General features: G+C 39.1%; 1 long non-coding RNA gene across 1 annotated transcript in view; it reads right to left on the reverse strand.

Annotated features, from left to right (window-relative positions):
- Positions 1–6,516: 6,516 nt before the first annotated feature.
- LOC139672362 (uncharacterized) overlaps positions 6,517–12,851 on the reverse strand; it is a 51,121-nt gene continuing 44,786 nt past the window's right edge. The window contains exon 8 of the long non-coding RNA XR_011697916.1: positions 6,517–9,277. This is a non-coding gene — a long non-coding RNA (uncharacterized lncRNA). The remainder of the gene's footprint in view (positions 9,278–12,851) is intronic.

The raw sequence follows: 12,851 nt of genomic DNA on the forward strand, positions 1-12,851 counted from the left end.
CCACTAAAATCCTATTAGAGGTAGTCAAGATTATGGCCTTTCTTGAATCATTTAGATTCACTTTACTACTTATGTTTGGCCTCACGGAAGGGTTATTTCAATGTCTCCAGATGCTGTCTACAGAACATACAACTTCAAGTATCTCCTTGTGCATGGAGTCCAGTCTAACTCTTTATCATGCAAAGAGTGTGCACATATGTGCTCATGCTTCTCTTTTGCAGCAGAGAGGCAGGAGCTCTTCCTTTGTATAGATGTCTCTCTGATAGAGGTTTGCACCTGGAATCCCACTGTGGTTGATAAAAAGGTATTCACCTTAGATCTAAAGTAGATCTGAAGATGCGTACCCAAACATTACCCATTACCCCAAAATGCCTCTACAAGGAGATGTCTGTAAACACTTAAATTCAGATGAGATGTGTGTCCCCTTTTGCAGCACTTACAATTTGCCCTGTCAAAAACTAACTGCAGGTTTGAGATAAGGCCTTTTATTTCTTATATTATCCTTATCTGTCTCATTTTTTTTTTTAATTTCCAGCTGTTTTGTGTGTAATAGAAAAGAGTTATAAAGACAGGCATTGACTCTGCAGTTGTAGAAGAAAAAATGCATGATTTGGAGATGGAGGACACAAGGACTGAGAGCAAAACCTGCAAACAGCTTCTATTATTCTTTTTGATGATCTAGTTAGTGTTTAACTTAAAGGGAAAAGAATTGACATAAGAAACATGCAGGAACTAGCCCCAATTGCCATCTGCTTTTCCCATAAGAACCAAAAACCTTGGAGATTTTTGTGAAAGTCTCCCTCACATTTTCACTTTGTCCAGCCTGATTTTTTTTCTCAGCAGATGTTAAATCAAAACAAATCCTTAGCTTACAAATTTTGTTTTGATGGTTCATTATAGTCTGAAAAAAAATTCCAAATCAGCTGTTACATAAGCAAAGAATAAAGCAGTGTTGGGAGAAAATAACTGACTGAATAGTAATCTGGTTGATAACAAGGTTACGTGCTGGTGTCTCCCTTACTAAGCTAAATATTCAAATCCCTTTTTCAGAAATAATCTGAATCTCTTTTAGGTGTTCAAACTCTGGATGTATATTTTCTTTCTCAATGAACCTTTCATCCTTTTACTGACATTATTTCTTCTTTTTATTCAATTAACCCAGAAAGAAAGCTTCTGGCAAGATGAGTCAGCTGTTGTCTGTCGAAAAGAGACACACAAATCTTGTCACATAGCTTTTATTTTTATGGTCAGGAACCCTCAGGCCTAGTATTAAGGCAACTTAGGCTTGTGTGGAACTTTACTGTCTCCTGCACACTCTGAAATAAGATTACATGATGGAGAAGATCAATTTACTGAGAACATTTAAGCTCAGAATATTAAGCTTTTTGTGCAATCACATCTCCTCTCTAGCTGTGTGGCAGAAAAGCTAGCCACAAGATCCTTGACAAATTAGATATTACCACATCTAACTGTATATTTAAGCTTATCAAACTGAATCGCTACATTGTGACTGTGCTTTTACACAGACAAGGACTCCATTTAATAAATGCAGTGCCATTTAATAGTAATTAATCACCCAACTAAAATGTCACATTAAGGTCAAAGAGACCAGAAGACAAAAAGAAGAGAACATTAAATTCAGCTGACAAACATAGGAGAGGAGAATATAGAGCCAAAGGAAGTTCTGGGACATTGGCACTGGTAAAACATTTAATCCAAACTTCTTTACTTTCCATTCAATTCAGAAGTAATACATTCACTTGGTTCAAAGGAAGGTCATTTTTGTAACTTTTAAATGAAATTTCCTCATTGCATGTGCAGTGACAGCCCACTGCAAGCTTGGAATTGTTGGTGCATTTTACAGATGTTGTGATGTGAGTATTTTTTGTTTCCTTCCTTCCTGTTTCTCTCCTTTTTTCTTTATTATTATGACATTCTTAATTTGTGTGGAATTTTCCGCAATGTATCCTGGACCCAAGCACCCTAAAAAAATCTCAAGTTTTTGGAGTATACAATACAGAATTTGATTTCACATTACAACTGTGTAAAGCTTTAGCTTTTGTCGTGATTTAACCATTCAGCAGCAACAAAACCAAAGAGAAATTATTGAGTTAAATAAGAGGGTTTTTTGCATCCAATATAATTTGTATAAATTCTACATAGAGTATATACATATACTCTGTTCCAGAGGAAGTATATTTACCACCTGCAGAAGCAAGTATTTAGAGTTCCTTATAGTGAAAGCTGAACATTGCAGAAAACTAAATCTCCATTGTTAATTCCACTTCAAAACGTTGTTCATCAGCTTCAGTATAAGTGTATGAATACATTTATACACGTGACTCCATATGTATATGTGTGCATGATTTCTCAGTGCCCTTTTCCCCTTTTTTTAATAAAATATAGAACTAAGCAATCACTATCCACTTTTAAAACATATATTTTGAAAGACTAAACATACTGCCTTGTGTACATGAAGAACTGAGCTAGTAAAATACAGCTAAGCATGAAAATATGTTATTGTCTCGGTGGATGTTACAAAATTCAGACAAATGGCTTCTAAATAGACTAATTTTTTAAAGTATCTATCATTTCTCCTTCCTGTTTCAGAGTTCTCAGTTTTACGTCCAAGGATTTTTGTATTAACATTGTGAAAAAGAGTAATACTTCAAAAATTACTCTCCATTTGGCAAGATCTGACTCTATAACTTCTGCATCAGTCCAAAGAATTTTGGCCTTTCCAAAGGTTAAATATTATCTTTCAAAATTGTGTAATTCTGACTTTGTCAGGAAATGTCTCAATTTTCTAAAATAACCTTTTCTTTCCTTATGTTTTATGTTAAAAAGTTCACATATGAATACCCAAACTCATAATATTGAATTATTTAGTATTAGTTTGTCATATTTAGTTGCATGATAAATATTAACTTAACATTGGTTATGGCTGAAACACCTCCAGAGAGATATTTTCATGCGTGAAGGGAAATCATGGTCTACAGTGATGCTGATCACACATTGATGCACATTTCAGTTTTTTAATGAAGGTTTTGATGATGTAAAATTCAAGAGTTCTGATGGTAACATCTGAATTAACTTTACAGGCTTTTTAGATGAAAAATTACTATTTTCTTTGAGTTATTTTTGCTTGTGCTGATTTATGGAAGAACATATCTCTTCCTTACACAGTTTTCTGTATTTCCACTGAGCTTCTGCGGCAATACCGTCGATGAGAGCTTATCTCTTACTCAGATCTGATAGTCTTCCATGAAAAGTTTTCCTTTACATGTTTGACAGTATAGATAAAAATATTATTGTGTTTATATCATGATCCAGTGGTTTCCAAACTGTGGTCTGCATTCCAACCTAGTTCACTGTTTTTAGTAGCACTTGGCTAGTCTGTGGTCTGTAGCAGATCCCTGTGATCTGTTGGGGCTCAGTTAGGAACAACATCTGGCCAGCACCACAGCCCCTTCCAAACTATGTGACCCAAAGCCCCTAGAACACAATATAGTCCTATATTGAACCTTTGCATGTATGAATAAGCTGCAGAGTCAAAAATAATAGGGACATGTTCTTATGACACGTGTATAAGTGAGAGGAATTCGAATCACCTGGACAACCTGGAGACTAGAGATTCATGGCATTGGGGCAGTCACCTCTGAAATGTAATTCCACTACTTCTCTGTTTTGCTTTTTAATTTAAAAAAAAAAACAAAAAACCCATCTCAGAGTAAGTTCTGACTTGTGGAATCGCATAAGAGACCAATGGGCAGATTTTTTCCCAAAAACTAGTTTCCACTGCATTTGAACAAATTAACAGCTGGCTACATAGCAATTGGTACTTGTAGTAGTAGGTGATTTACCACAGACTTTTCAGCACCTAGAGGAAATCCAGTCGCTTTTATTAGTGCAATTCACAGCATACAACAGAGGCAGTTCACAAACTTGTAACTGAAGTAGAACATTCACCAACATTTACAATTTTCAGTTCCTCAGCATCCCTACAATGGCATTCTCTTTCCCTTTCCCTTTATTAGTGTCTTACATTCATCCTTTCATATACTCTGGCTTTGGCTCTTCTCTTTTTCTTTGAATTCAGTGTTGGTTTCTGTCTTTGATTTTCTTCTCACACTCCTTTCTGCTCTCTCTCACCTTTCCAACTCCTATAAACTTGCTGTGTATCCAAATATGCCTTCTACTTCTCCTGGCTCTGTAGGCCATTTTTTTACTCCATTTCCTCTCTACCCGGAGTGCACTCAGAGTGGAAGGGCTTTGCTCTCAAATCGGTGCTTTCCAGAGACCACTCTCTTGCTATCTGTTCCCTCCAAAAACTCCTTGTTCAGCTCCTTGTAGCTCAAGATTGAAACAAGCTCTTTTGACAGACTTCTTGGTGAGTAACTAAGTCTTGTATGTACAGTCCCAGCATATACAATATGAGTTTGGTTAAATATAGGTGCAAGTATGTTACTGGGATAACCTGCTAAAAATAAATATGCAAAAAAGATAACATCTTTCTTTATACCCACGTATTTGAAACATATTTAGAAAATGTTTCTTTGTGGAAAAGGATTATTAGGTTAAACTATCATTAAAAAAGTTATCTTCTTCAGCCAGAAAGTTTGACTCCCATGTATATAACACTGTGTAATGTATACTTTTGCTTTTTTTTTTTTGCATATGGGTATAACATTGTGTTTTCACTTTCCGTCTGTGATTTTCCTGTGTTTAGCACTTCATTTTCCATGAAATTGTTGCCAGAAGATGGGGTTTTCTAAACCCAAGGAAACACAGAATAGTTTACTGTCTAAATGAAATATTGTACCTTGACTTCCATTTTCCTACAGCCAAAGGTCCCTGGGACAGGAAAAAGTGAACACATTTGAAATAAACTCAAGTTTAGTTACAAAAACCCCCAGAAGTCTTGAGCTAGTGTATGTCAGTAGCTAGTATCTGTCACTACCTGCATTTGACACTCCTTTTGATAGTGACATAAAACCACTGTTACAGTTGCCTCACTTTAAAATTGCAAGAAAATTTTTTCTGCAATAGATCTCAAGGCAGAAATAAATCACTGATCCAATTGCTAATTTCATTCTCACCAAGTGTTTGCATGATGCTGATTATGTCAGTGTAGCCCCAGAGCTACCAAAAATGGGGAGGCTCCCCTATCCAAACTTGTACTCTCCCTATGAGCAAGATCCAATTTAAATGGGTTTCGGTTTATGAGCTGAGCTTAATGCAAATACAACTTTGATGCCATGAATTGGGATACAAACTTTTAAAATCCCTACACATATAGCAACCTGTGTGTAACACAGTGAAAGAAGTCTGCTGGTTTGCAAAGGGGGATGAATATATTTTCAATACAATCCTCTCCTGAGCCTTGAGTGACACTAGTGCCTTTGAAAGACATGGCCCCATGATGGGGCTCACAAGGAGTCAAATAAAACCGTGCACATTATGTATACATATATTTATATGTAACGGCTGTACGCTCTGGTCACAGTACAGAGGAAGCAGGCAGTGCTGAAGTCCCTTTCTTTCTAATGTGCTTCTCTGCCTCCTGAGCGATGCTGGAAGGAGCTTACCTTGTTGAGGGTCCCTTATCCCTCAAGGGAACATCATTCCTCAGCCTGTGCCTGTGCTGCGACATGCTGGGTATCTTTTATTTGTTTTCTTTCCTGGCAATACTACCCCTCTTGGGGCAGACGCTTTAGTGAGATGGATGGCACTCAGGTAACTGGCAGTTCAAGGAAGTCTTTTCCTGGGTTGTTTACACCAAGGCGTTTTAGAGCAGCCATTTAGCTTCCACCCCATCCCACCCTGCTGACCAGCTGTAAGTGTAAAGGCCGCCAGCGGGCCTGCAGGTCGCTGATAAACTAAACCCCCATTTGGCAGGCAAGGAAGCCAGGATGATAAGGATGTTGATTTATGTTTTATCTGTCACTACATTTTCAGTAAAGCTGGGCAGCGAGCCTTAACGAAGCGAAGGCTGTTATCACCTCCCCTTAGCCCTTTAAGTGCAGCAGGCTCTTTGGTGTCTCTCGCTGAATGCCGCTTTGTTAATTGCAATGGTAAACAGGACACACAGCGCTGACCATCACCGTGTTCGGCTCAGGCAGCACTTAGCACAAAACCAGTAGATTTGGGGAAGGAGTCTGAGTCCAGGGGGAGTCACACACGAAAGAGAGTTCGTAGAAGTACTCAGCATTTCCTGGACTTGTTTCTATCATTTAAAATGTATTGCATACCTTGAAGTGAATGTAATGGCTGGCTTAATTGGAGATAACTTCACTGAAGTGGCCGTAGTTACCATTTATGTCAGCAGTGAATGTGCCCTTTAATGCCATGTCCCTCAGGTATGATGGTTTAACATAGGAAAAACCTGACAACTTTCATTACCAGTGAAATAAATGTGAATTATATATATGATTAGGTCCCATTTCCCCCTCATTTTGGTTGTGAGCATTATTTTTCTGAAAGCATTGTAAGATTTTACACATTATATTTAATGGCAAACACATTTTCAGTTTTGAGAAGCACCACATGCTTTTTAGGGACAGCAGAAATGCCCATAGAGAAGTGAGTGGAAAGAGCTGTGAGAGAAATGTGAGTAGTAAAATACTGAAGTATTCTGACAAAACCAAAACATGGAAAATCTGAAAAAACCCCCACCCTAAGCAATTCTTGTTACATCCTATGTAAAATGTTAAAAACACAGTTTTTTCTTTAACCTTGTCCCCTTCTGATTTCTTTTCCTTTATTCTTTCTTTGTCTCCCTCTCCCCAAATATTTCATCTTACCTTTCAAGTCTGTCATTATATTTCTTTATAAACAAATCTAGAAAGAGAAAAAGGAGCTAGTTCCTGCTTGAGGTCAGTGGGAACTTTGCCATTGACTTTAAATAGGTCTAGAAGCGGGCCCAACCGAGCATTTTATAGCTTCCTTTATTTATCTTAGGTTTTATTTTGAGCAATGTGTCTTTTGTATGACTGCATATTTCCACAGCGAACACCATAATGATATTATTATATACATACATACTGAACAAAGCATTGCTGATAGTTACGCTCTTTTAAACAACAGACAGTTATAAAAGTACAGGACAAGGTATAGTGCATATTCAGTACAAGATTAGAGTTCTCCATAAGGCTGTGCTTGCTACTACTCCATACCAATTTTCAACAAATCTGTTGAATACTGAGAAACAGGTGATTAAGAAGAAGTAATTATTGCTTTAGTCAAAGAAGCCTGGGCTGCATTTTCTTTGGTTTTGCAAATGATGCTCATAGCCAATCTATTCTTTCTGATAGACATGGTAGACAAATCAGTATCCTCCAAACTGGAACACATTAGGAAATGTACTGACACGCTTGAGCTTAATATCTCTAGGCTAGTGGGCCAAGGATAACATTACAAGGTTTGGCAGAAAATTGGCTAAAAACCAGGGATATCAGCTGTGGAGTGTGATGGCCATTTGTTACACAAGATTCAGAGAAACAAAAGATGGAAGGGACTATTTCTGTTTCTTGTTGATGACAGTTATGAATCTTTGGTTCTTTGCAAAACTGCCTCCAAGGAATCCACAAAGAGTCATCTCATGAATAGAGATAATTTATCACAATTACAAATGTAGTGTATCGAAACCATACCAACAGTGTTTTCTTTGCCTCTGTCTTCAGCATGCAGATCAAGGGAGTCTCAGTATCCCTGAGCTGGAGGACCACAACTGCGAGAATGATCAACTCCCCGTTGATCCTGAAACTGTGTGGGACCTGCTTCTCCAGCTGAATCTCTAAAAATCTATGAAGCCTTGTGGAATTCATCCCAGAATCCTCAAAGAGCTAGCTGGTGTCATTGCAAAACCTCTCTCAACAATTTTTGAATAGTCTTGGGAATCTGGATAGGTTGCAGCTGACAGGAAGATGGAGAATCTTGTCCCGTTTTTCAAAAACGGTGAAGAAGGACCCAAGAAAGTACAGACCTGTCAGTCTCACTTCAGTACCTGGTAAAGTTATGGAGAAGATTACTCTGGGAGGTATTGAAAAACACCTGAAAGATAATGCAGTCATCAGTCACAGCCCACACAGCTTCATGAGAGGAAAGTCCTGCTTATCAAACCTGGTTTCCTTCTATGACAAGGTAACCCACCTAGTTGATCAAGGGAAGCCAGCTGACTTAACCTTTTTGGATTTCAGTGAAGCTCTTGATAATGTCTCTCACAGGATCCTTATGGACAAAATGTCCACACAGCTGGATAAACACATCATTCAGTGGGTGAAGAATTGGCTCGTGGGTCTAGCACAGAGGATAATAGTGAGACTGGTGACCTGCCATTAGTGGAGTTCCACAGGGCTCCTTCTTAGGCCCTGTGCTCTTCAACATCTTCATAAATGACTTGAACACAGGACTGGAAGGGATACTAAGCAAGTTTGCAGATGACACAAAACTGGGAGGAGCTGTTGATTTGCTCAGAAGTAGGGAGGCCCTGCAGAGAGACTGTGGCAACTTAGATGGCTGGGCAATCACCAACCATATGAAGTTCAACAAGGGAAAGTGCTGGATTCTGCACATGGAATGGGGCAACCCTGGATGTATGTACAGACTGGAGAATGAGATGCTGGAAAGTAGTACCATGGAAAGGGATCTGGGGGTCCTGGTCAATGGCAAGTTGAATCTGAGTCAGCAGTACCCTGGCAGCTGGGAGGGCCAACCATGCCCTGGGGGACATCAGGCACAGCATTGCCAGCCGGTTAAGGGAGGGGATTGTGCCACTCTGCTCTGCACTGGGGTGGCCTCACCTAGAATATTGTGTGCAGTTTTTGGGCACTGAATCTCATAGAAGAGATATCAAGCTGTTAGAGAGTGTCCAAAGGAGGGCAATGGAGATGGTGAAGAGCCTTGAAGGGAAGCCGTATGAGGAGCTCTTGATCTGTTCAGCTTGGAGAAGAGAAGACTGAGGGGAGACCTCATTGCAGTTACAACTTCCTCATGAGTGGAACAAGAAGGGTGGACACTGATCTCTTCTCTGTGATGGCCCGTGACAGGATCCAAGAGAATAGTCCGAAGTTGTGTTAGGGGAGGTTAACTTTGGATATTAAAACAAGGTTCTTCACCCAGGGGATGATTTGGCACTGGAAGCCTGACAGAGTTCAAGAAGCATTTAGACAATACTCTCAGGCACACGGTGTGATTCTTAGGGATGGTCCTGCGCAGGCCTAGGAGTTGGACTTGCTGATCCTTGGGAGTCCTTTCCAACTTGGCATATTCTCTGAGTCTGTAATATAAAAGAAAGAAATGAAGGTGGATAAAAGCCCCAGCTTGCAAAGATCTGGAAACAAGGATAGATCTAAGGCATATTTTTCTCTCACAGTTCTTCCAAGGGATACCTCTGGATCAGCTGTACTCAGGACACACTGATCTGAGAGAGCAGCATCTTTTTCACCCCAGCCAAAACAACCAGCTGAACCATGCGGATGTGTTGCAGGAATAAAACAAAGTCATTGTTGTGTCCTTTCCCTTCAGCAAGCTGAGATTAAAATTCAATTTTCCTCCCAGTTAGTATAGTTACACTACTCATAGGGCTTCTTTGATACTGCTGGGTTTGTATTCTACAATAAGTTACAGCAGCTGTCTGGAGAATGTATAACCTATTTACTTATCATGGAAAGAATTTAATGCTAGGAGAAAAAGAAGCATATATAAAAACACACTGGTAAGGAGAGGCCACAGAGCCTGCATCTTACAGTGACTGAAATCCTGTCCTCTGAACAGAGGCACACAGTGTCCCGCACATGGGTTGAAATATCAACTCATTGCAGCATACAAAATGGGATTGGTGACAAACTGCTTGCACCTAAATACATTTCTGAAGATGAAAAAAACCCCATAGACATTAGTTACCACAAAAATACACTGCTGGCAACAAAATGTTGCTCTAGCAACCTCAAGGGAAGAAACAACTGCTTGTTGAGTGGCCAGCCTTGGCTTCAGCAAAACAGACCACTATATTTGTTAGATTGGAGTTGAGTAGGAAACTTTATAAATCTATTTCTTTTCTCTAATTGATCAATTTCCCACAAGCCATCATGGCTGATCTCCAGTATCTTTGTTCTGCCAGGTATTTGTTGAAAGCTTTCTATAAACGTATCTCTGGTGCTCATACTAAATTTGCCTGAATGCATAGTTTTCTAGTGGTTTTGTCATTTATTTGTGGCAGAACAAATAAATCTCTAAAGGTTTGGATTTTACAAAAAAATGCATAATGTGAAAATACTATATATTCTTGCACAGGCTTTAATTTCTGTTTTTCCAAGCTTTCCTACCATTAAACTGAATATTCATGGAAAATAGATTAAGAAAGGGTGTCAATAACACTGAAATAAAACCAGTGTTATATTCAAGTGATTATCCAGGAACATTTTTGGTTCAATTTCCCAATTTTTATTAAAAATAATAAAAAAAGAGTGAAAGAAGTCCTCCCATTTATGAGTTATGCCACTTTAAAAATGTCTGTATTTAATTACACAGGTCCACACCCAAACACACTTTTTTGCCCAAATACAGTTTGCTGCTAGATGGATCCAGAGCAGCTGCCTTGCCCCAGGACAGCTGCTGGTGCCCAGTATCTGCAGCTTCCTTTTGCTCTCTGATACTCCATAAAACTGTTTATATTCCCCATAGAAGTATTTTCACTCTGTTTGCTTAGTGACCGTGCATGACAAATATTCTCTTTACCACTAATAATCATGAAATGAAAATGTTTACAAAACTTTATTTAGTGCCAGTACCTAATAAACTATAGAAATGTTCTGAAGTGAATGTGCGTGTGTGTGTGCACTTGCATATGAATGAAGTATTTTTCTAATTCTGTGCAGCAGAAATGTGATGATGCCCTTTTACTAGGACTACTCCAAGACTGCATGCATTTGGTGTCTACTGCTTGGTTTTATAATTCTTTGAAGCTCATTTATGGTCTGTGGAAGAACTGACATGAACTAGGCTAACTATTTTTGAAGACTTTTTTTTTTTTGAGCATTGGCAATATCTATTCAAGATCACGTGTTTGTGCCACGTCAATGAAAACCTGTTGCTTTTCCTACCTCAGATCAGGTATTTGAGCTCCTTATTCCTGCACTACTTTAATCCTGCCTGTCACAAATTATTCACACATTTCTCCCTGCATTGTTGTAACCTGATGTGATCTGAAAGATGAATTGGCCCACAGCTTTTATTAAGGTGGCACATTTCAGAACATTTGCTTCAATAGTTGGAGGGAGAATATTTGCCTTTAAAGGAACTCTGCTCCATAAGAGGGAATCATATGGCACATTTTAGTTCATTGAGTCAATGTCTGCTACCCTAAGAGTCTGAGGTATATTTGTTTACTGTTCCGTTTGCAGCTGACTGCACTTTCTCAGATGATACACAGGGTGGCTGAACAATACTTGGTAGCTTTCATCCTTTGCTACTTTCATTTGATATCTCACACACAGTATGTATTTCCAATGCCAAATCCTCTTTATCACACAAAAACTGGCTGTGATGTGTTGCCAGCAGGAACAATGTGTAACAGGGTAAAGTTTTGAAAAGAAGAGCTTTGCTTCTGCACAGAAAATGTTCATATCTGGCCACAGTACGATTTTCTCTCAGGCTGATCTGTTTTCAAAACAGGGTAGGATTTGGGCAGAACCACCACAGTACCCAGTCTCTCTGAACTACAGAGACTGAGAAACTAATATTTACCTATTGTTTAGGGTATTATTTTTAAAGCATGTAGTTTGGCTTAGAAAATATATTTCTTCTCCTGTGACCCTGAAACCCATTACTACTGTCAACAGAGTACCTGTATTTCTTTTATGTCTTGATCTTGCTCCCACAGTTTCAGTCTGCAATGGAGATTCTTTGGCTTGGTGCTTTTCATTCATATATAAGTGAAGAATAATAAATGGATGGATTCCTTATTTTGATACATTCTGATAATCTTGCAAATTAAATACATTGGGTTTTTTTCTAGCATTATGATTTTTTTTCTAATAATTTATTTGCCACTGCTAACCAAGGACATAACTCAGAAGTCTTCAGTTGAATTTAGTTGTTTCAGTTGCTTTTCCTGCCCTAATCAAGTGCAGGAACCAGAATTACAAGGAGACAGACTGAGAAAATTGTATTTCACAAATACATCTCTGTTGTCTCCTACATAGCAGGAGTCTCACACTCCAAAAATTAGTCTTTCCACAGCAACTAACTGCCAGTACACAGAGGAAGGCAGTTAAATGCCACCCTGACACCCGATCCCGTCAGACCTCAGAAGCTGAACAGGGTCAGCCCCGGTTAGTACTTGGATGGGAGACCTTCTGGAAATACCGGAGGCTGTAGCTTTTAGTCCTGAGGACTTCACTGTCACTGTCCAAGCTCGCTTGAACCTTAGGGGTTAAAGGGTGTGGGGCCAGTTCTGCGCACGCTGTGCCTCACCTAAAGCATCCACTGGGGAGGGTCGAAGGACACACACACGTGGGGGGAGCCCTTCCCTAGTCTTTGTTTGCAAAGCCTGGCCATGACACAGAGGAATCAAAAGTGGTGCTTGCCAGCAGTGACAGACCTTATTCTCTCTTAACCGGATCTCAGAACACAGAGTATAATAAACTGTTCTGATAGAAAACTTCAGGCTAAGAGAGTTTATAACAGGGCAGTGCATAAGTACTTTTTTTTCCCTGGTATCTGTGTAGCACAATTTTCCTTAAAGTTGAGTTTTGTAGCATGGAGGCTTTCGAGGCTTCAGAACAAAATCTTTCAAAATGTTCATGAAAATTGCCTGTACATCCCTTTGTCTAATCAGAAAAATCTTTCAT

The sequence above is a fragment of the Pithys albifrons genome, chromosome 5 (genome assembly GCF_047495875.1).
Source record: "Pithys albifrons albifrons isolate INPA30051 chromosome 5, PitAlb_v1, whole genome shotgun sequence".
Classification (NCBI taxonomy): Eukaryota; Metazoa; Chordata; class Aves; order Passeriformes; family Thamnophilidae; genus Pithys; species Pithys albifrons.